The sequence below is a fragment of the Topomyia yanbarensis genome, chromosome 2, assembly GCF_030247195.1.
Source record: "Topomyia yanbarensis strain Yona2022 chromosome 2, ASM3024719v1, whole genome shotgun sequence".
In the NCBI taxonomy this organism is placed as follows: Eukaryota; Metazoa; Arthropoda; class Insecta; order Diptera; family Culicidae; genus Topomyia; species Topomyia yanbarensis.
In genome coordinates this window covers 301150737-301176482 of record NC_080671.1, presented here as the reverse complement: position 1 = coordinate 301176482, position 25746 = coordinate 301150737, and the positions used below count along the sequence as shown (strand labels likewise).

Below are 25746 nucleotides of genomic sequence, written 5' to 3'. Positions count from 1 at the left end.
ACGATATGTCACCACATTGAAGGTGACATCAAAATGATCGAAAAATATATATTTATGATCGGATAGAGACGGTTCAGTTTCATTTGGAACCTGCCAATTTCCCAGTTCATGCAAAATTCTATCAGAGCAAAGTGTTATGTCTAACACCTCCTCCCTCCCAGACCTCGCAAAAGTTGGTCGGTTTCCCACATTCAGAATATGGAGATTTGTACTACTTATGTACTCCATCAGTTCAGAGCCTCTCAGATTGATGTCTGAGCTGCCCCAAATGATGTGATGAGCATTCGCATCACTGCCGATAATGAGCGGAAGCCCATTTCTGCTACAATATGCTACAACGCTTTTGAAATCATCAGAAGGAGATGATTCGTTATGCGGTAGGTATGCTGAACAATATATATATTTTTTGTCTACGTTTCCGACAGTCAATGTAACTGTGACAACACAGATATCGCGAGTTGTGAGCTCCGATATGAGACACGCGTCAATAGCCTTATTTGCAAGAATGCAAGCACGAGGCATTTCACGTGGGTTAGTCATGCCTGTCTTGTTGTAAGCAATGAAGGCAGTGTTAAGTAACTTTCCAAAATAGAAGTTTCCTTTATGGAAATACGGTTCTTGAACCAATGCTATGGAAGCTTTACCTTCCTGCATGAGTCGAGATAAATTCATAGTTGCTGTACGTTTATGTTGGAGATTGACTTGTGCTATTCTAACCATTGTTGATTAGAGAACTGTACATTTCATCTCCAACACAAATTGCACAACAACTAGAGGACACCAAGCGAGTTGGGATGTTAACGCATTTAGCGAGCCATATCAGGTTTAAATGGGACATGATCATTTGATTCCCACGATTTGCGAAGAAAATAATGGTCCACTGTGTCAGAGATTCGCATAACACAGTAAGGGCAAAACCCAAAATGCTCCGTGCGCGACTGGCATATTTTAGACCCTCCAGTCATTAAGTCCTCGGCACGGAACTACTCCTTGACTTAGGGTCTCCTACTTTCAGTCGCCTCCTACGACATGGCAGCAGGACTCCAGTGGCTCAATTCTAGGCCGGATACCACACGGCCTCTGGGCAGGTTCATCTGTACACATCGAAATTTGATAATCGAAACTCAACAAAACTTCACCGAACTACCATCAGCCGAGAGTCTCAGCAAACCCCCAGCCAACAAAAATTCGGCAAAATTAAGTGGATCATCGGTGAAAAAATCGGTGTGTAGAGTGAACGTTCCGCTGCGTAATGCAGTATACTGGGGAGTTCGCCCGACTCTTCCCAGGCTCCGTTCGCCATTGAGAATGTTTTAAACACCCTCAACAATTTTACCCATAGCACGGGTCGCATGACACTATGGAATTGGGGTTCCCTGTTTGGTAGATTTTTACCACTGAAACAGGTAGTCCGTAGTGTAATTCTTAGCCGGTTGAAACAACCACTACCGACACTGCACGACTTATCTAGGCTGTTCGGTGAAAGAAGCTGACATTGAAGAACAGCTTCCATATTTAGATGGGCGAACAGCCGCAGAAGGAAGGAAGGAAGGAAGGATAACGGGAGGAGAGGGATTTGGGCTAAGCGCTTATTTAAAGGCGGCGCAGGCTCGCCTTGTCAGGGCTGCTTTAGGGCATGTGGTATTTAGGCCTAGAACGTATAGGGCCCACTACCTCGTCCTACCACACCCGCAGTCAGCCCCCGCTGCTGGTTCGGGTCGCGAATCACAACTAGTTGCTATCGCGATTAAGCATTATCCACCACCTATGACCCGCCCGGTTGCTTGCAGCTCAGCTTCCCACGTAGCGTTCCTCCACCACCCTTTGTTCTTAGGGTTATTGTGCTCCCGAAAGTAAGGTTTTTGGCGAAGCTAGTTTAATATGGCTATGCCGCATTGCCGTAGTCCTCGTACTCGTCATCGGAAACGTAAGCGAACCTGTGATCCACTCATTTGCCCGGTATACTCAAACATAGGGGCTGTCCCTAGTTTAAAAATCGATGTGGCGTAGCCACATCAGGCATTAACAATGTTTTATTTAGTATCAATAGGATTGTATTTATCGGCAAAAATTAAATTATTGTCACTGCCTAATGTGGCTACGCCACATCGTTTCAATTGGGTGCTTAAACTAGGGATAGCTCCTATGTTTGAGTATATCGGGCAAGCGAGTGGATCACAGGTTCGCTTGCGTTTCTGATGACAAGTACAAGGAAGGCTCGTCCAGCGTCCGACTCGGCTATGCGGCATAGCCGCATTAAACAAGCTTCGCCAAAAACATTATTTTCGGGAGCACAATAACTTTATATACAAGGTTAGTAGGTAGAACTTATTTTAGTCTCATTAATGAATTATTAAAAAATTTCGCTTTCCGCCTCTTTTTTATGAATCTACAACACTAAACTAGCATATTCACGAAAGAAAAACATGTTTTCCACTTACATGGGGAAAAGTAGCTAAAGTAAACATTTACCCTTAAAATTATGTCAATCATCGATTAATGCTGTGAACCATTTGGTGAAATTTTTAACTTTTAGTTAAAATCTGACACTTCGAAAGTTATTTGCAAAATAACCCTACTCTGAAGCATAGTTAAAATTGACAGAGCGATAGTTAAATTTGACAGAAAAAGGTGGACATTTTCAGTACCTAATTGAGGTTGTCAATATTTTTCAATATAAAATTAAGGGATAACGATGGAAACGATAACGTGTTGTGTTAAGATTTGTTTGTGTTATTTCATGATGTGGATGTTTACTTTTCGAGGCTATGACTGTCATAAGAAAAAAACTAATTTTAAAATATCGTCAAATGTTCACACCTCTACCAACTTGTGATCATCGCAGCTGTCAATTCTAAATAACTATCCAGCTATTCATATGTCAACTTTTAAAATGGTTCGCTCTCTCGGTTAAATTTTTCCATTGAAGAGAAAATAACTTTCGAACTGTCAAATTATAACTAAAGGTTAAAAAAAATCGCCAAATGGTTTACAGCCTATGTTTCCATTTTCCACCATTACTGTCTCAACATGCTACCACAACCCACGTCCAGGTCCATATCTCTTCAAGTAGGGGAATTGTGGGAAAAACACGACACCCCACAACTTTTCCTAGAAATCAATTTTTATTCATTCCATAATGACACTTTATTATTAGTACGTTTATGTAGAGCATTTGGTAATTGTTCCGAATCTCGGCTTTTTCGAAAAGAGGGTTAATTTCTTTTGGAAATGGTTCTAAATGGCCTATTTTATAACAAGCAATGAAAAATATTTGGGGGGAAAAGCTTTAAAATAGTTTAAACTGGAAAAATAAGTTGTTCCCACTTACCTAGGGTTACCAAATGGGCTAAAAGCGAAATAAGGACATCTTGAACTTTGACCTAGACTAACAAATTTTACTCATCTTTGACTAAAATGTATTTGGTTGAGTGGTGTTAAGAAAAGATTTCCAATATTTTTTTTAGAACAGCACTTTTTTGTTCTTCTGGGGTCCTAAGAAACTATGCAGAATATTAGGTCGTGGCAACTCGTGTTACATTTGAAATTTGTATGGATATTAGTACGAGAAATCCTATTTTTTTCATTTTCATTTCCAAAGTTTTTACTTAAGTACAGAACTTATCGATTAAAGTCCATGAAGTAACTAAGAAATTTGCCGACTGTGCTAGAGAGTGATAGCTGTTTAAAATTCGATGGTTCGAATTATAGGACAAATCTTTTTTTGTTCTGTCAGCGCTCAACAAAAGGAGAAACATGTAAAGTATTTGCAACTTTTCTTTAAGCAATAAAATTAATCAATGTGAATTTGAAATTGAATCATTAATCTGAACATAACAAATCAAAAGACTATAAGGAAGTGAACAACTAAAATGGCGAGTGAAATGTTTCATTCGCTTGAGTGAATTTAATCTAATTGATTTCAAATATAACATGGATTGAGATTAAAACTAAGGACATTTGAAGTAAAATTAAGGACGCTTTCCAAATCATCGAAATTAAGGACATGTCCTTTAAAATAAGGACGGTTGGTAACCCTACACTTACCTTACTAACAATGGCATTGCTCATGAGAAAGTGACGTTAAGGGTGAAGGTAGTGTGATGCGGCTTTGCCGCATAGTCGAATCCAAGGATTCGAAGCGGCGCAAAGCCGCTGAGAAACCGACGGACGAGGTGGTTTTGATCTTGCTATCGAAGGGTGCAATCAAACCTGTAATCCACTCGTTTGCCCGGTATACTCAAACATAGGGGCTATCCCTAGTTTAGACAGCACTTGAATGAAGCGATGTGGCGTAGCCACATTCGGCACTGACAACATTTTATTTTTGTAAATGAATATTATCCTATTGTTACTAAATAAAACATTGTTAATGCCTAATGTGGCTACGCCACATCGCTTTTTGTCATGCTGTCCGACTTCGCTGATGATCAGTAGTATTGAAGCTGTATTTGGATAAAAAGTGCTAAACTATCCGGATTATAATGAGAATGATCTTAGAAACTACTATTTAGAAGAATGGGATAAAGTTTAAGTTGAATACACACAAAAACTAGTGGTCAGCATACCAATACGATTGAGAACTGTAATTGCAAACAAAAGCTACCACATTGAATATTTATTATAGAAATTTCAATTGATTTTTTAAAAACAATATGTGTGCTGTACGAATATGAGACTGAGTGTATATATACTATCTTTAGAATTATGATTATTTTTGCAAAAATGAACATTTCTATTACAAAGCGAATTTTTGTATCTTCCCTATGCTGTCTAGTAAATTGTTTCTACATAAATAAAATGTCTTGTTAACTATTTTTTTACTTGTAAAATGCATATAGCCATTCCGCATAGCGGCGTACGAAAATGAGATTGTGTCACTGTATGGCCATAAAAGTAATTTTTTGCGACTTTTGAACAGGAGTAGGGTGGGTTCCCCTATAGCTGAGGTGTACCAATAGTTGCAGTAGTGGGTTATACCCCTGTCAAAAAACCTATTTTAATCCACCTAGCGGTGCAATTGTGCCTTTCTCAATCATGAATCAAGAGAATGTGTGCGTTGTTTATATTCATTAAAAGCTTTTAAATGCATATATTACATTTTATTATTATCACATGACAACTATATACAGGAAAATAAATCATTATTCGAGTTCTAAAATTTTGAAAAAGAAAAAACAGCCACGGTAATATTGAACTGAAAAAGGTGCAAAATCAGGAAAGTCCCAAAAAGTCGATTTTTATAAAAAAAAAATTTTCGAGATAACATAAAATCTCGACGTTTCATGCATTTTAAAGATGTTTGGCATCAAAAATACGAATTCGATTTCTGAAATTTCATGAGGTCCCCCCTTTGGAAAAAAATTTGAGTTCCGGCTTAGGGTAACGAGGGTATTTTGGACCAGTACCATATTTTGGACCACTTGACGATGATTTGTACATTTTTCCATTCAAAGCTCATAACAAATTGAAATATTGCTAATGTAACACTGAAATTATCATGTTAGAAAGCAACTCCCGTTATATTCTGAGCAAATTGGTTTAATAGGAAGCATTGAATTGAAAATTTTTGATCGTGTTTTCACATTTCAGCTGATCTTGTCCAAAATCAAGAGGAGGTGGTATTGTTGTAACCAACATCGAAGAGTTATTATTTCTAAAGTATATACATTTCAATCATTCAAATAACGTTATCACAGACAAACAGACGTAACACGAGATGAATTTTCATCGCCCACAGAAAAAACGGTCGATTTAAATTATGAAAAATGCGCCATCTCACCGAGCGTGGCGCTAGTGAAGCGATTTTGACACATAGCCATAATGCGTCACTTCGCACCACCCGAAAATCAAGATGAAGGGAAAGAAAGGTGGGAACATTCGTCACTTTTAAGTGTATTACTTTTATACATGTAAAATTAAACATGACGTCCGCGACCCTGGAAATAAGCATAAAGAGCCGAATGGGAAAAGGTCGAGCTTCACCTCGGATATTCTGATTCGAACACTTAGGGACAGATAAAAATCTCTAGTCTTCCGATAAAAATAATTGTATCGTCATTTGTTTGTTTTTCTTCATATCCTTTTGTTTAATCGGTTTTTTCGAAGAAAAATGACAACTGTACTTATACATAGAAAAATTGGGTACCGCTATTTTCATTTTATGCAAACTATCGACACTGAATCCCTCTAAATAACAACTTGCCATCTCTATCGATTCCAATCGAACACGAGACCTGTCAATGGCCCTCGTTCAAGAAGGATTCGAAGTGATTTTTAGGATTTGGTGCTTCTGACAGGTCTCTTGCTCGATTGGAATGGCACTGACAAATAAACAAACGATAGAGATGGCGAGTCTTTCTCTAAAGGCGTTTAGCATCTTTAATGCAAACCAAAACTAACAAAATAATCCGCAAACGTAAAATGTATTCCTGTCCATGTGTCCACGGCATGAATTGTTAAAAATCATTGCATACCGGTCGGTGACGGTAAAAAAGCGACGAAAAAGAGTAAACAGAGACAAGAATCAGCCAAAGAAGGACTAGAATTGATTACTTCGCACGAAAAGAAAAATAATGTTGGTGTTGCTTAATTTTCCGTAACAATAAATGGTTATGTTGAGTTTTAAAAATGCAGTCGTTACTCTACATTCTTTAAATCTGCTAATTATAATCATTATCCCATCTTGCATTTGACAAGTGGTGTGGGCATTGTTGCCAGGATTTCGGATGAAAAAAATTTATTTGCTATGGTTGCCAGAAACCCATTTTGTGCAATGTGTTCAACAGATGTCGCTAGTATACCGTGGGCGATGATTTTTTTAGAATTTTCTTCAAGCTGTTACGTCTGTTTGTCTGTGACGTTATTATGCTTATAAAATACATAAGATATCGATTTTAGGTTGAAAAAAGTAATCAGATGTATTGAAATTGTTATTTTAAGTATGTCCGAAATATGTGAGCTATTTCCAAACGATAACATATTATCGCCATGCTCCCAATTAACTCTGACACCTCGTTGCATATCTACTCTGCATTTAAAAAAAGTTCTCTTTTTGTTCCCAGAAAAGCACTTCTTACCCAATCATGTACAAATTCATCATACAAAGAAAGATATGTGAACATTTGGATGGTCCAAAATATGTTTCGAGATCGGTCCAAAATATGTTTGCAGCAATGGCACAAAGGAAAGTCAATGGTCCAAAATGTGCTTTGTTTACGGTCCAAAATAAAATTCGCTGGTCCAAAATAACAAAAATGCGCGTTCACTATTTATCATTTTTCCAAAGTATTTACGTTTATTTGACTATATAGAATACAACATATCCAAAAAATGATAAGGCCGTACATATTAGCCTATTGAATGATCCAGAATAAATAGCCAAACCGTATTTTTTCAGATTTTTTTCTCATGACTTCCTAAAGCGGTCCAAAATACCCCTGTTACCCTATATGGGAATTTCATATGTGACCGGACGGTTTAGTCTATATTTCCGGAACCATATAAGCGATCCGTACGAAATTTTATAGATATCTATGGGGATATTATAGCTATCATTTGGGACTATATTTGTGAAAATTGGCCCAACCATTTCCGGGAAACTGATGTGAGTTCGTAAATTTTGAAAGATGGCCGCTTTTCCCGGGCACTTCCGGAACCGTCTATGGTGGTTAATGTAGTCAACGAAAGTTTGGTTGGCCGTCGGTGGCCTAGAACAGCAAATTTAAGTTGTTTGAGAGACATTTTAGCGAAATTTTCACCTTTTTTGCTTTCATCGGTTTGAATCACAATTTGCTATGTGATCGCACGCCACAACTTGTAACTCCGGAACCGGAAGTCGGATCGGGATGAAATTAAATAGCCATTTACGGGGACGCAATACCTTTCATTTGAGGCCAAGTTTAGTCGAATCGGTCTAGCCATCTCCGAGAAACCGATGTGACTGTTATTCTGAATTTAGATACTTCCGCCGGGGCTTCCGGAACCGAGGATGGTGGCCAATGTGGCCAAATAGACTTTGAATGGATGTTAGTGACCTAATACTACAAATCGAAGCAGTTGTGGTCATATTTTGGAAAAATTTTCACCTTTATACATTCATTGCAGAATTTATTAAAATCGACATTTTCTGCGTGTTCGTACTTATCACCCTGTAATTCCGGAACCGGAAGTCGGATCCATTAGAAATTCAATAGCAGCCTATGGGAACGTTGCACCTTTCATTTGAGACTAAGTTTGTCAAAATCGGTTCAGCCATCTCTGAGAAAAATGAGTGACATTTTTGGTCACATACACACACATACACACACATACATACATACACACATACATACACACACAGACATTTGCCGAACTCGACGAACTGAATCGAATGGTATATGTCACTCGGGCCTCCGTTAAAAAGTCGGTTTTCAGAGCAATTGCAATACCTTTCTATTGAGAAAGGCAAAAATGCGGACGAACATGGTCAGGCGATTTAAAAAGTTTGACTCAACTCGCCTGTACTAATTGCTCCTAGGAACAAATGCAATTTGCGAATGCGATTTAAAGGCAATTTGAATACTTAGACAAATTTTCTGGCGGCTGAAATGGACTTGGTTGTTTTTTGCGTTTTTCAAACATGGCGGTTCATGTTTGGCTTAATCTTAAAATTGTTTTTTTAACAATTGGCGTGTTCTCGCTTGTATTTTGTTTGTCTAGTGCACTTCATTTAGCCAACGAATGTGGGAAATTGTGAAATCGTATAGTGGAACAAGATCTCTAACCTAAAGTCTTAATGAAAGTCAGATTGTGGTAAGTTTTGGTGTGCAATACCAATTTCACCATTGATTCTTCCTATAGTTTGGTGGTGATTACCTAGTGTACTGATAAGTTTATGTGAGTAGATAATGAATCCGAAAATGAGTATTATTTGTAATTTTCATATTAGGCAGTTAAAGGCGATTAAATGGTGCGTTCCTTGGGCTATTAAAGGGCGATTACATTTCGAAGACATGTATGAGCCAAATAGTTGCAAATGGATGTAATTTCAGAATAATTAAATTGCAAATAAAACTAAATTTCTTACTCGTTTCATTCATATTTTGGCAGTGGTAAGCTTTTTCCGAGAAGAAAATGAAATTTTTGTTGTAAGCTAGGACTCACTTGCGGGTGAAAAAAGCAAACTGTATCACTTTGCCAGTTCATGAGCTGAATCATAGATGTCGCACGACTAATTTTGGTTTTGCCGCAAATTGCCAATCGAAGATTTCTAGAGAAAATTTTCAATAGGACGTACGTAACATTGAGAGCCTCTCTTTGTTTACTTTCTCTTTCGTTTATTACGACGTCATTACAACACTTTGCACTAATTTTCCAGTACATGGAGGTTCAGAACCAAACTAAAAAAAACCTGTTTTAATCCACCTAGAGGTGCAATTGTGCCTTTCTCATTTCTCCAAACTATGATTTAATACCTGGTTCGTACAATATAACATTATAGAAATGTCTTACACTTGGTAAGTATATATAAGAGCACCTTTTTGCATTCATCGCGATATCGGTATGAATCGGAGTTTTCTATGTGATCGCACTCCGCCACCTGTAACTCCGGAGCCGGAAGTCGGATGGAGATGGAATTTAATATCAGTTTCCGGGGACGCAACACCTTTCATTTGAGACTAAGTTGATCAAATCGGTCTAGCCATTTTCGAGAAACCAATTTAACCGTTATTCTGAATTTGTATGCTTCCAGATCCGTCGATGGTGGCCAGTGTGGCCAAAGAAACTTTGAATGACTGTTGGTGACCTAGATCTACAAATTCAACAGTTGGTCGGCGACGCAATACTCAACTGCATATTTTGCCTTCCATTTGAGACTTGGTTTGAGAAAATCGGTTCAGTCATCACCGAAGAACCGATGTGACTTTAATTGTGGAATATGCCCGGAATTCCGGACTTTCGGAATCGTCGATAGTGGACAATATATTCAAAGAATGTTTGATTGGCAATCAGTGATCTAGATCTGCGATTAGAAGTAATTTGGTGACCATTTCAATAGTTTTTGCCTCTGAGGTATTACGATTGTACCGATTTATATGGGAAATTCCAATGCATCCTTACTAACACCCCTGTAACTCCGGAAGCACGAGGCAGAACTGAATTAAATTCAGCAGCAGTCAATGGTATTACTGTATCTTTCATTTGAAATCAAGTTTGTAAAAATCGGTAGAGAATTCGTTGGGGAATGGGTGTGATATTAGCTTAGGAACTTGGCGGGTTCCCCGGGGGCGTCGTGAACCGTCATAGGTGGCCAATGTGGTCAAAGCTGCTTTGATTGATCATTAGTGATCCAGACCCGCAAACTAGAGTAATGTTACATCAATTTTAATATGTTTTACATCATTTGAACATCATGATGGTACCAGTTTATATGGGAATTTGCTGTGTGACTGCACTCTTCAACCTGTAACTCCGGAACCGGAAGTCGGATCAACTAAAAATTCAATAGCAGCTTATGGGAGCGTTATACCTTTCAGATGAAACTAAGTTTGCGAAAATCGATTCAGCCATCTCTGAGAAAATTGTGTGAGTTTAAATGACACACACATACATACACACAGACATTTGCCGATCTCGACGAACTGAATCGAATGGTGTATGACACTCGGCCCTCCGGGCCTCGGTTAAAAAGTCGATTTTTACAGTGATTGCATAGCCTTTCTTTATATGAGAAAGGCAAAAACCAAATTTTTTTTCTACAGGCGTTATGCTCTCGGTTACATAAATGGGCGCGTCATGTATCTTGGTACATTGATAGAAAAAAGTTTCGGACTGACTTATTTATTTAATTGCACATTTGCTGAATACCGGATGACGTATCAAAACTTCTCTCGTTTGAAGCGGCAAGCACCCTCAGTGATCCATTTGCCATGACAAAGAATTATCAAACCGCCAAAGAAAAGGAAGATTTGTCTTCTTTCACAACTCTGGAGGAGATCAAAAAGTCTGTTTCGAATGTACATATTATTGTGAGTAGTAATAAATCTTATAAAATAAGTCTGCCAACCTAACATTATTTAAAATCAGAAAATTACGATTTTAATAATACTATTATAATTTACTGAAATAACTTTAACTGGACATTCGTCATACTCCAGCTTCAAATTACTGAACAATTTAGTATTTCTTTGCTCATCAGATTTATGTTATACTAATTATGGTCAAAAATTACAAGTAGCCTTTTTTATAGTAAAGAAGTAAAAAATCAAAATTTCGCCCTGTCGCAGTACTAACCATCATTTACCATTCCTCACTCGTCCCCCGTCCCCCCTATCTCTCCCCCGTCGTGTTCGTGGCAACTGTTAAGACTCACATCTACCATGCTATTTCAATATCCATTTCAAAGATGTGTCATAAGATCATCAACTAATCTGAAATATTTGTTAGTGTTTGTTGATGTTGCGATGTATTTGTACAGGTTTGAGAAGACAAACCTTTTTTTGTCCTCTGTTTTCCTATATAAATAGTTTTCCATGTTAGTATAGAACAGAGCCGGAATACTAACTTAATATTACATTGTACTTGAAAATGAAAATATTTGTAGTGCTGCTCCTGACAAAATTTGGATATTTGCAATATGACAAAGCTATAATTAATTTATGTTCAAACCCTGCTTTCCTCTGAAGATGATTAACGTGATTTTCAATTACGTTAAAATACTGGACCTGAATTCTATTCTGTACAAAAATCATTTTGTTCAAAATCATCTGTGACCAAAAAGACATCTTAATTCCACAACAAATTCCTGATTTTTAGATTTCCTGATGACTAATAAAGGCCCATCAATAAAGTAGAAACACCAGATAAGCTTAAAACACCGTCAAGAAAAGAAGAACGAAAACGAGCAAAGAATATTGGGATTTTCACAAACATTTTCTGAACCAATGGTTCTGGAATTCGTACAATTCGTTTTATTCATTTACTTCATTTACATAACTTTCTTTAAATTTTATTCTATATACTCATTTTTTCAATTCGTTCATTTAATGGATTAATTGCTTTTGTTTATTTTTTTTTTCATTTTACATATTTGACTAATTTAAAATATATGATCATTTTATTTAAATGATTTTTTTTCGTTTAGCTTTTTTATTCATTTTGTTTATTTGAGCTCATTTTATCTACTGTATTCATTTCATTCTTTCATGCATTCCGATCGCTTTGTTATCTTTTGCATCTTATTCGTATCATTCATTTAACTTATTTTATTCCCTTTTTCATGTTATGCAATTTTATCTTTTTTCCGGTCCACACATTTTATTCATTTTAATAATCTGGCTAATTTTGTTCAGTCATTCATTTTATTCATTTCATCCCGAACATTAATCAGGGAAAAAAATTTTTTTTTATTACATACATCGATAAAGCTGATTTTCGTGATTGCAACAATGTTTTTTCCCAACTCAGGAAACTCAGGAAAATTTTAAAGAAATATGTTGACAGTCTGGATTTGACACTATCAGAAGCATTTGACATATCGAATTTCACGACAAATGATGCCCTGTCAGAAAAAATTAATGCATGCTTTCCCGGTTTTCCCACAGGGTTATTTTTATTTGACATAAACACCATCCAATGAATATAGTTTTTTTTTCATTTTCAATTAATAGAAAGAAAGTTTTTTATTCATGTTATCATTTTTTTCAGCTTGTTTATTTTATTCATTCTATTCGTTTTATTGATTTTATTAACCCCATGCTTGCCCTGTTATTTATGAACACCAACGTTTTCTAACAGCTATAACATTGGGGTTAGAGAAGATTTCCTCACAAAAATAAGTAAAACTAATAACTGTGACTATTACCGTTTGTTTGAGCGCTAATATTTACATGAAATATCCGTACAACTGAAGTTATTGCAATTGTTATATATCTTCGTTGTCTTCAAATATTTTTGAAAACTGATAAATCTTATCAATTTAGATTGCTTAAGGCTACTTTTTCCCAATTGAATTATTGAAAACTTTGTAGGAGATGTGTATTAAGGATCGGTATGTAAACATTTGACCAGCTTCTAACACTGCTAATAAAGCATCTAACTTGATCAAAATAGGTTTTGCGTCTAGTCTAGTCTACACATACACAGCCAATACATGTAGGGATCCTGGAAAATTGCAGACGTTCGCCTATAATTTTTCTTGTCAATATTAATGTTTGTAGCACATATGATATGTGACACAGTCATTAAAGCGACCAGGTCAAATGTGCAGCGTACAAAATGAAGATTATTCAAAATTATTCGGCAATCAAATTATTCATCTAATGAGGAATTTCATTAACGAATCATTTTGAACCTTGAATAAGGAAGAAACGTGGACAACCGTACCGACCGTTTTAGTTTAAAGGGGGTGTTCTGGCACGAAGGGGGGAACAAATAGTGGACTGTATAACTACTATCTTCGCCCAGACTTTGCCTTCGATCACTGGCTTTCTTTTGGTAATCTTCACACACAGTACGGGTTCACTGAACTTAACTTTTAATTGCCATATAAGTTGGGAGTAGAAATTCAACCCGTGTGTACTGCTTGATAATCGATAGATAACTAACTTTATTGCTCAACATGATCGCGCTTATCTACCCGGTATCGGGTGTGCTTGGTGAGAGATATTGAGAGATGTTGAAAGCGATCTAATTTGATCTGGTTTAGGGATGCTTACGTTTACCCAACCTATCTTACTGGTTCGACCATGCCGGCCGCCTTGAAACCAGACGAGTTTCAATAGAATACTGAACTTGCTTAGTGGTTTCTATACTAACTTCAACTATTTACTTATTGTTACTAACAATGTTGTTTCAATTCACAATTTAATTCATTTTGATTGATCTTCAGATCGAAACACTGTACTGCTGCTCGATGATACCGATTCTGTACCGCCTCCTGACGGTGATGCGTAATACCACGCTTGTTCGCATGGTTATGCTGCTACTAGATGCCTGATTGTGCTGCTTCGTGATGATTGGGATGTTGCTATGCTGCTGCGTGCAGTGCTGAATACTTCTTCGTCGATAGGTTTCATAGAATACACGTTCTTTTGGATGACGTCAATTGGTCGCTGAGTTGATTCTGAATCGTTGTGTGTGGATCTGCTCCTCTGATCGGATATGGTTTTGGACATGCTGGTGCATCGGTTGATGCATATCTTCCTTCCTTCTTACTTGGCTCGTTGTAGATGCAAATTTTTAGGTGGTGATGATTTCCTCGAAAAGGACTGGATGTAGTGAACTGAATAGAAATTTGTGTAAACCGGAACAACTTTCCGACCCAGGCAATGCTGGCGCCTGAGAATTCTCCGTAGAGTGTGAACCTGGGTCGTAGTTATCCAGCTGCGTAGATGCGATTGTGGTCGAGTGACCACCCTTGTTGCCTTGCCTTAGGAATGTCGATCGATGTGATGAGCTGGCCAAGCTCATTGCCAACCGAACTGCCTAAGGTGTTGGAGGGTTTCCATGGCTTCCTCCAAGTGAAATAGTAGTGACCTTGCGAGAGCTGTTGTGCTACCAACGACAACGATGTGATTAATATGCCTTAAACCATGCGATGACCCTTTTGGTCAACGCCGACGCTTGTAGGCCGAGACGTTCACAGTGATAACTTGTAGAGACGGTTACAAACAAGTACAGACAGACCATACCGAACAAACCTTTTACCAACTGTATATTTATGCCTTCATAATGATGATACTCAGCTGACGATATCAGCCTTAGCTTAACTTTTTGATGCAGTTGCATCGATACACACTCAGCGAGTGTTTATTGGTCAGAATTTTGATTATTTACTTCGTTGTCCCGGATGGGAAGCGGACAGACCTTCGAGATTCCTCTATCGAAGCATCCGTCTTTAGTGCGTATGGTGACAACGCGAATGTTGCCATCAGAACCGCTAAATATTTTGATGACCCTACCCAAATGCCATTTCAGAGGGGGTGCGTTTTCTTCTTTAAGTAGGACCATTGAACCAATTGAGATATTATTTCGTTCTTTGGTCCACTTTGTGCGGTTGTGTAGATCAGAGAGATACTGCGTAGACCACTTCTTCCAAATCTGCTGTGTTAAACATTGGGCTCTCTGCCATATGGTCAAGCGGTTGCTTGGTACTGGGATAGCTGTTAGTGGACGCTGCACCAGGAAGTGACCAGGCGTCAATGCTTCATAATCGGCGGGGTCACTACTGACCGGCGTGAGTGGCCGGGAATTCAAAATCGCTTCTATCTGCGTCAATGCAGTAGTCATTTCATCTACCTTTAGCACTCTGATTCCGATTGTTTTCCGAAAATGGCTCTTGAAACTTTTGACCTGCGCTTCCCACAGGCCGCCGAAGTTTGGTGTGCGCGGGGGGATGAAGCGAAACTCGATGCCGTCATCGCTCGTGTCCTTGACTATAGTTTCCTGGAATTGTTGACTGTGGAAGAGTCGATGCAGCTCTGTGCGCTCACGTTTAGCTCCGACAAATGTTGTCGCATTGTCACACATTATCAGTTGAGGCTTGCCGCGCCGAGCAGCGAAACGTTTCAGCGCCGCTAGAAACGCTTGCATTGTTAGGTCCGAAACCAACTCCAAATGGACAGCCTTCACGACTAGGCAAACAAATATCGCCACATAGCATTTTACAGGACGCGCTCGTCGATTTGGATAACTAATCTGGAAAGGACCGCAGTAGTCTACTCCGACCTTCAGGAACGGTGGCGCGGGGTTGACTCTTGCCGAAGGAAGGTCTGCCATAATATGCTCAGAGGTTTGTTTCTGAAACACGGAATGCAGTCGTGAATCACCTTCCTCGCCAAACTGTGGATGTGAACTGGCCAGAACTTGCCCCGCACTGACGAGATGAGTAATTGCTGTCCCGCATGAAACAGCCTTTGGTGGTAGTACCTGACGATCATCGTTGCTAGCGGATGGCTGTGGTGTAGGATGTACGGGTGTTTTCGCTCTTGTGACATGAATGCCTTAGCAAGCCGGCCTCCGACGCGCATCACGCCGTCGATTAGTTGAGGGTTGAGTGATATTATTGAAGACGAATCTCTCACGTGACCTTGCTTCGCAAGATCTTGCAATTCTGTTGAGAAACTTTCTTGCTGGGATAAACGAACCAAATTTAACGTAGCGTCCTCCTGTTCCTGGAGGGAAAAAAATCCAATTCTCCTGGACTGTTTATTGCTGTTGTGCTTGAACCGAAGAAGGTACGCTACGAGCCTTACTAGGTCCGGAAACGAGGATCGCAATGCAAATATCTCACTGGGAGGTAACGCTTGTGCCGGAAGTGCTACTGACGACCGTTTTTCTAACAACGATGAATCAAACTTCTCCGTGAGCACCTCTTCTGAACGTCGCCAGAAACCTTGCTCTTGAGATAACCAAATCGGACCTTCAAACCAGAGCGTTTGATACTGGAGCTGAGCCGGTGACATTCCACGGGATATCAGGTCATCAGGATTCTCGATCCCTGCTACGTGACCCCATACTCCATCTTTGGTAAGGTGCTGGATCTCCGATACCCGATTCGCTACGAAGACCTGCCAGCGAGAAGGTGACGATTCCAACCAATGCTTTACTATCATCTAATCAGTCCAGAAATACGCATCAAGCCCAGAGTGAACTTGGTTGTACTTCTCATATAAATGCCTCAGCAAGAGAGCCGAGGACAGCTCCAGCCGCGGCATTGTCATTTTCTTCTTTTTCCGCTTGAGATTTTCTATAGGGGCCACCCTCGACTTTGACATGATCAATCGAACGGAGATGGTACCGTCGGATGAGATGCAACGAAGATACAAGCAGGCACCATATGCAACTTCTGAAGCGTCACAAAAACCATGTAGCTGAACTGACAAACACTCTTTGCTAAATCCAATCCACCGGGGAATGACTAATGACTCTAACGCCATCAAATTCTGCTTGTATTCAATCTATAAATTTTGTAGCGATTCATTCAGTGGCTCGTCCCAGTCACATTTCAGCAACCACAGCTTTTGAATAAATATCTTTGCTTGCACCACCACCAGACCTACTAATCCTAGCGGGTCGAATAAGCACGCAGCGTCGGAGTGAATGCTGCGCTTAGTGATTGCCGTTGAGCTTGACCTCCATTCTGGGAAAGTGAAGCAGAATGCATCTGTACTCGTATCCCAGCGAAGCCCCAATGTCTTCACAGTTGAGGTCGACGAATCTAACTCTAATACAGAGCGTTCATCACATAGATGCCTTGGAAGGTTTGACAGAAGCGCTGTAGAATTAGAGTTCCACTTCCTTAAAATGAATCCAGCCGAGTCGGTTAGCTGCATGACCTCAGTCACCAACATTCTTGCTTCGGTCGGCTGTCGGCTCCCGATAACATATCGTCGACATAAAAATCCTCCTGTACAACTCGTGCTGCGATCGGATGTGTCGATACACTGTCTTCTCCAAGCTTCTTCAAACATCTCGTAGCTAGATATGGTGCACTGGCGGTGCCGTAGGTGACGGTTTGCAGTTCGAAAGTTTTGATCGGTTCTTCCGGCGTGTCTCGCCAAAAGATGCGTTGCAGATGCTTGTCTACCTCTTGAACCTGAACCATCCTATACATTTTAGCAACGTCAGCAATGACTGCGATGTGATGACGACGGAATCGTAGAATAGTGCTCATCAGATCGTCCTGGACAACTGGTCCCACCATCAGTGCATCATTAAGTGAGACTCCAGTCGAAGTACGGCACGATGCGTCAAAGACAACTCGGAGCTTGGTAGTTGTACTGTCGGGTCGCAATACTGCATGGTGCGGCATATAATACACAGGATCGGTGCAGCTTTGCTCCGCATTTACCTCCTTCATGTGGCCCATCAGGATGTACTCGTGGATGAATTCTTTGTACATCGCCTTCAGAGCCGAGTTGATACTGAAACTGATACTGATACTGATCTCCCAACCGTTCGATTACATGTTCTTTCCTGGGGAGAGTCACCACGAACTTGCCATTTTGATCGCGAAACGTCGTTTTGTTGAACAGATCTTCGCAAGCTGTCTCCTCAACAGAGTGAGTTCTATTCACATGGTATGTCTCCAGTTCCCAAAATTTTGCAATCATCTCCTGTAGGTCAATAGTTGAGCTGACGTAGCTTGTCGTTGTGGGTATACTATTTGACCGATTTGGAACCTTCCCTGACACTACCCAACCGAATACTGTCTCTTGTAACGTTGGACCAACTTCAGACACTTTCTGCTTTCCTTGCAACAGTAGGTCGAAGTAGAGTTCCGCTCCAATTAACATATCGATCGGACCGGGCTCCCAGAATCTTGGATCCGCCAACAACAGCTGCGCAGGAAACTTCAGCAGATCGGCCTGAACTGGCTTGAGCGGAAGTGTTGGTGAGATTCTCGGCAACACGTGGAACTGCATTTTTGCTTCATACGACGATACAGACGGGCTTCTTGGTTGAATGTTAGCCTCCACAAACTTGGTCGACATTATGCTGCTGTTACCAATTCCTTGCACCTTCAGAAAATCAGGAGTTTCGCGGCACTTTAACTTCTTGGTAAAGCTGCTGGTCATGTAACAAAACTCCGAACATGAATCCAGCAGTGTTCTGGCGAACGCAGTATTTCCCCGCTGATCTATGACTCGAACGATTGCTGTTGACATCAGCACTTGACGAACTGTTGGTTCAAAATTGGAGCGTGGGAGTTCTCGACTTTAAGGGCGGCTGTGTTTTGTTGTGTGGGGGGTTGTGGGTGAGTGTGTTGTGAGCGAGATTGGATCACGGGGTATGAAGTTGTTAGTTGTGCTTGTGCGTCTGGTTGAGTGAGTGATGTTTGTGTCTGGTTTTGCGATTTCGAACGGCTGTGGTTTTGTTGTTGTTGGTTTGTTGCTTGTGTCCGAACAGGCGGCTGTGGGACGGAGGGAGGATTAGCTTGTGGATGGGAGGGCTTAGACTGGCGAACAACATATGCTGAACTCTCGAAATGAAGCTTAGTATGATGTCGTTTACCACAGCGATTGCAACAGCCTCTAGTACAGCCTTCAGCGAAATGACCCACCGTCAAGCAGTTTCTACACAGACGCTTTTTGTTGACCTCTTCAACACGTTGAGCTATGGACATTCCTTGTAGTTTGTTGCACTTGAAAGGTAAATGAAACGATTCATCACAAAATAAGCACCGACGTTGATATTGCAACGAAGTATGCGTGACGGATAACCTTGGTCGTCTTCCTTCACCGTCGTTGGATTTATTAGGAGCAATCGACTGAAGAATCGAGTATTGGTCCCTCAGGAACTCCATCAATCTCTCATACTTGGGAACGTCCTTGGAGTTATGGTGTGACTCCCACTGTCGAAAAGTCATCGAATCCAAACGAGTGTACACCATATGTGCGAGAATAGTTGACCAATTATCTGTTTGCTCTCCAATTTTCCGTAACATAAGCAGATTCTTGTCAAATTCACTGATCAGGTGATTTAGTGACTCGCAGTTTTCTTTCCTCATCGGTTCAATAGCAAAAAGCGCATCCAGATGGGCCTTGACGATCAGTTTCTTGTTCTCGTACTTTTTCTCTAGCACCTTCCAGGCCACCTTATAGTTATCGGCCGACAGGTCAACCGAGTTTATCTCCTGAAATGCTTCGCCTGAAACCGATGATCGCAAGTATGTGAACTTGTCAATGTCTGTCAATTGTCCATTGTTGTGGATCAGACTGCGAAAAGTATCGCGAAAGCTGATTCAATCCTTGATTTTCCCATTTAATGACGGAAGTCTGAGAGTTTTACTCGGGAAACTGGCTGATCAGCAATTGCATCATCAACTGCATTTGGATGCCTAATAGGGTCGACTTTCTTCGGACGCAATGCAATCAAAGCTGACTTTATTTCGTAATATTGCTCCTCAACAACACGTATACTGCCGCTAGAAGCATAACTGTCCCATGTGCTATGGGAATCCCTATACACATGGGACAATTATGCTTCTAGCGGCAGTATAGCTTCATCGAACTCGTCTTCACGTTTCACTGCTAGCGCCTCCATTCGCAGCGCTCGGTCCTCGACGGAACTTTTCACTTCAGGTTTTTCATCCTCCTCCTCGATGACCAGTTCTATTTTTCGGCGAACGTTGTAGAATTTACGCATAGCGTTCTCCAGAGTCTCCAGCCGAACATCGATTTGGTTTTCCTGCCTATCTCTCTGGAATCTTTCGACGAAACGCGCCAAAGCCTTGATGGATCCATGCAACTGCTTTTCTTGCTTCTTGAGCTCCTTGAGCTCATCCATTTTCGCACACACTTGATAAGGATCACTTGCAAGTTTACAGTACTGCTTATAAATTCACTAAATAACTAGAATAAGTTTATGAATGTTCACCTTGATTTAGATTCAGTTTATGCACGCCACTGTCAATTATGAGATCACACCGCGGTATTGTAAACTTGGCTTTAGTATGTTTAATTTCACTTTTGCACTTTTCATTCACTATTCACTGCATTGGACGCTGGAACTGGCATTTTTCGTATCGTAATTAATCAACTCGACGTCCCACAACGCGCGATTGACAGCCGAATACCATCTGATTGACAGCCGAGAGCAAACTTGTAATGGAGAAATACAACAAACCTTCCTAAAGTCGCAATGGTGAAACCAGTTATAACTTCAAGGGAAATCAAACTCAACCGAGATCACAATTCCCGAAAAAAACGCTCAAGATCATTTTTCCAATTTTTATTGATAAATCTCGCACATAATCTCTACCCAACACATGCAACCCAAGCCACACAAACATGCACTACCCACATGCAGTATACTTAACAGAAGCAAGTTGATGACAGGATGAGGTAACCAGCAGCCTGCCGATCCGATACTCCAACAGCAGAACGAATTCACTTCCACCGACGGTTGATCCGAAACAGCATCCAACGTTTCACACGTTTTTCCCTCCGTGTGACGCTACCAGCAGAACAATTGGTAGTAGCAGCACAATGCCGCTGGATGAACGCGCCAAAACCACACGAGGATCACGACGATCAATTGTCACATGCACTATTGTTCGTCTTTTATATAGCACTGTGACCACGTTATCACACTGCCTTTCTGAGGCAACTTTATGACGCCGCCGAATCGCGGGCAACTACTGTGATCGAACAAATCACTAATTATGTTCAGAACTGTTCACTTTAATCTTCTGGTCCGGCGAATCCGGTTCGAAGGACCATGTTCTGGCACGAAGGGGGGAACAAAAAGTGGACTGTATAACTACTATCTTCGCCCAGACTTTGCCTTCGATCACTGGCTTTCTTTTGGTAATCTTCACACACAGTACGGGTTCACTGAACTTAACTTTTAATTGCCATATAAGTTGGGAGTAGAAATTCAACCCGTGTGTACTACGTGTTATCAAGCATCGATAGATAACTAAGTTTATTGCTCAACATGATCGCGCTTATCTACCCGGTATCGGGTGTGCTTGGTGAGAGATATTGAGAGATGTTGAAAGCGATCTAATTTGATCTGGTTTAGGGATGCTTACGTTTACCCAACCTATCTTACTGGTTCGACCAGGGGGTTTGATAAATCGTTGGGAGTGATTTGGCTAAAAAGGTTAATGTCACTCCTTTGGTCCTTTCTTCCTGGGATGGAACAGAGGTATTTAGACCTGTCCTGGCTAATGCGCCTAGGTTAAAGCGCCTTTACTCGCTTTGATCAAAACAGGTTTTGCATGTTTCTTTACTCCAACACTTTTAAGAAAAACTGTTTCGGAACTCAACTGCCGCTAGAAGCATAATTGTCCCATGTGTATAGGGATTCCCATAGCACATGGGACAGTTATGCTTCTAGCGGCAGTCAATATGTGCTAGAAAAATATTAGGTATGAAATTGTTAATTTTATCCATATTATTCATATTATTTGTCTTAATAATTATTTTTTTTGGATTTATTCATATTATTTATTTCATTTATTTTAATCATTTTATTAAATTGTTATTTTTTCCCAGTTCATATATCTTATTCAGCTTCTTCATTTCATTAATTCGGTTTAGTCAGTTCTTTTTATTATTAGATGACAGTTTGTTAGCTTGAAACAATTCAATTTACTCTCTAAATTTTATAACTTTTTTGATATTGTCTAATTTTCATTTGAGCTAATTTGATTTATTTATTTTATTAATTTGATATATATTAATCATGCGGTTGTACGTCATTTCGCGGAATACCATTTCCCGGTATACCATATTCCGGAAAACCATATCCCAGAATTTACAATTTCCCGGAAAACCATTTCCCGGAATGTACCATTTCCCAGAAAACCATTTCTCGGAATGTACCATTTCACGGAAAAACCATTTCCCAGAATGTTCCATTTCCCGGAAAACCATTTCCCGGAATACCATTTCCCGGAAAATAAATTAAACCACGTACCTTGCCACCACTCATTTTGATTACACTTGCTACGCAGCAAATGTCAAACAAACTACGAAATTCCCTCTATTTTAGAACTACTACTTTTTGTAGTTTGGAATTTTATTGATTTTAAATGTAAGTTAGAATAACATATCAACAATGCTTCAGATATATTTATTTTGGTATTTTTATGGATTGTGCATCTAAAAAAACCGGTTTTTCTTTTTTATACATGCATGCTTCCTTGTCGTTGTTTTTGACATGTTTTTGATTTATATGTACTTTCTATTTCTATGTAGTTTCACATTCTTTTAAGTACTCTTTCAAAATATTCTTGGTGTTTTATTGGATTTAAGTACTAGTGGTCCTAACATGCCTTCCCCATAGAAAATTTGACAGTTCATAAATTTCACAGTCGACCGACGAAAACGGGTGCTTCGAGGTCGACAGAATAATTAAACGACCAAGTTGGGTTTCGTCGGTGGACAATTTTCGTCACCGTATTAATCGCCACATTTAATCTGTGTGAATCTGGTTCCAGTTTTGAACTATCAACTAATCGATCGATTTAATTGGTTGAAATAGACCGATTTCAACAGATTTCGTCTGTCATATTTAATCGGTTGTCGCGTTGGCTGACGTCCATGTTAAACCCCCATAAGAGTCGGTGCAACAATCGACCGATCAATTGGTGGCATAGTCGGCCGATTGTGCCGACGCAAACCGATTTAGTCGGTGGGAAAATCGGGAGGATTTTCTATGGGGTTATAACTTTTTGAATTATAATTGTCATTCTATGAGCTTATTCGCCTTCTTTTGGAGATGAGTAAATCATGAAAAATATTTTTGAATTTGTCTTCTTTAAAATTTGAATACTTTTTTTGGAAATTAATAATTCATAACAATCTTCTTTGAGACTTTGCCTTTTTTAAGCATAATCTCTTTTCTGGTACTTTATTGGTTTATGAGAGCTTGTTTTTTTCTTAATATGATCAGAGAGCAAAGAAAAGGTGTCAAGCGAACCAAACAAAAACTTGGAATGCAGAAGAATGTCATCATGTTTTATTCCAGCACAGTCAATCAATATCTATAAAGCTTATCATATCTTGATTGTAAATTTTATTTATCGCGGAATAATGTGAAATAAAGAATAGAGGAGAATAGGTTAGTTTAGTTTAAAAGTTGGTAGCTCTCTCGGTGTTCCATCAATACGTAAATGGAATGACTCATACAAAAGGAAAAATATTTCTTTTTCACGGAATAAAAATGTTAAAATAATTGAACAAATCCAAGATTACTCTTCTGTAACGGCGAAAATGAAATCCTTTGATTTCGACGATAAATTTAACCCATTCCTCTGGATCTCGAAGACCATTCACGAAAAAAGTGGTTAATTGTAAACGCTCGTGATAATTAAAGATTTTAGAAACCAGAATTCTCTCTATGTAACCAGGCCACGTGTATGCAGGTTCACAAACATCTTGGAAGGTAAAAAACACATGATTCGTTGGGCTGTTTCTATAAACTCGGCTCAAAATCTCTAGTGTTCATGATATTGCCTTCTATAAAATGATAAGATTTTGAATGCTATAGAATACCATATATGTAAGTCAACATAGCTCTGGATTTGTTCTTAAAGTTCAAATTACATGTTTTCTTTAGATTTCAATAGTATAAATATTTACCGAGAAAAAGTACATTCCGGGTAATGGTATTCCGGGAAATGGTACATTCCGGGAAATAGTATTCCGGGAAATGGTACATTCCGGGAAATGATATTCTGGGAGATGGTACATTCCGGGAAATGGTTTTCCGGGAAATGGTACATTCCGGGAAATAGTTTTCTGGGAAATGACATTCCGGAAAATGGTTTTCCGGGAAATGGTAAACCGGGAATCGACATACAATCTAATCATGCTCCATTTAATGAATAACTTTTTTTGATCTTTTGCTTCATAATTATTTTAATTTTATTCGTTTTGTTATTTTTCTATAATTTATTCAGTTTATTAGAAGTGTTATGCATGCAGGACTTTAAACTGTGCTTATCTCACTTCTAGTTGCTTGCCAACATCATGTGAGTTCGGCAAACTAATGAATAATGCAACAGTTATATGTGTAAGAAATGTGTCATATCACTGATAGGTGGATTAAATCTTTTTTTTTAATTAAAAAAGATTTCTACTAATACATTTGATGTGTTTAACTTATTTTATCAAACTCGACCAACCTACCCGAGCTTTGGAGTTGGTTGGCCGATTTTTCTTTCCGCGTTTGTTTGATAATAACTTTTTCCTTGATTTTTTTTCATGAATCAAAAAATTACATATGTGCTCAAGGGTTGTATCTTCATGACAGCGAAAATCTCTTTTTCAAAAAGACCCAGAACCAGAAGGGGTACAGAAATTCCGAAAGCGAAACTCGGCCAACCAGCCCCGGTCTCCCCTACAACTTAATTTCAGCCAATCGTTGAAAATCCACCGAGAATGTTTAGTTTAGTTTAATTTAGTTCGGTTAATGTAGATAAGGAGAAAACTCGTTCACTGGGTACACGCTGTTCTGAAAATCTAACGAAAATGTCTTGGGGCACCAGCGGGTGCTCGTTCAGTGAGCCATTTGCGCGACTTCTGGAAGGTTAAGCTCGCTGTTTCATGCCCAGCGCCCGATCACAGAAAAAAAAACAATGAGCTGCAGCTGCTATACGTTATGCAGTTTCTACAAAAAAATTAAGGAATCTACTACAGCGAAAGATAACGATGTTGATAAGTTCCTCGATAATAATTAGTGGCCTAAGTTCGTGTTTTGGGAATTTCGTTTTTTTGTCTGTTATGTTACTATGTTTTATGTTTTTTTTGTCTACGCTAGACCGGCCCAAGTGATTTTAATTTTTTTATAAACAAAACTAAAAACATTGAATTTATGTTCAAAACCATCATGACATTATACTATTTAGCCTTATGAAAAGAAAATGCAAAAAAATTAATGGTCGCAAATAAAACGTAAAAACAAATTTGGTTATTTTCATTTTCCGTTATATCTCAGAACAAGTTTTTTATAGTTGGGCCGTTCTTGCACTGATCCTTTCAATTATCATAAATCATTTGATCCGTTTAATGTACAAAGATTCAAAAAATATAAAGTTCTCATTCTCATAGGATGATGAGCCTTTTTTGACCCTATTAGGGAGAGGGCCGCACTATTATCTATCTAGTATCAGTGTACTGTTTCTAAAACATCTATATAATACTTATTTAGCAGAAATGTTTCAAATTTCAGCATAAATAACAAAAAAAAATTCTCTTCTATGCATCTATTCTCACTGTACAATCCAATTTATTATTTTTATATTTTCAG

The 25746-nt window shown here is 39.2% G+C and overlaps 1 protein-coding gene across 2 annotated transcripts in view; it reads left to right on the top strand.

Annotated features, from left to right (window-relative positions):
• Positions 1-25746, top strand: part of LOC131683379 (arrestin domain-containing protein 4) — a 40579-nt gene that overhangs the window by 13550 nt on the left and 1283 nt on the right. The gene's annotated exons all lie outside the window — the stretch shown is intronic.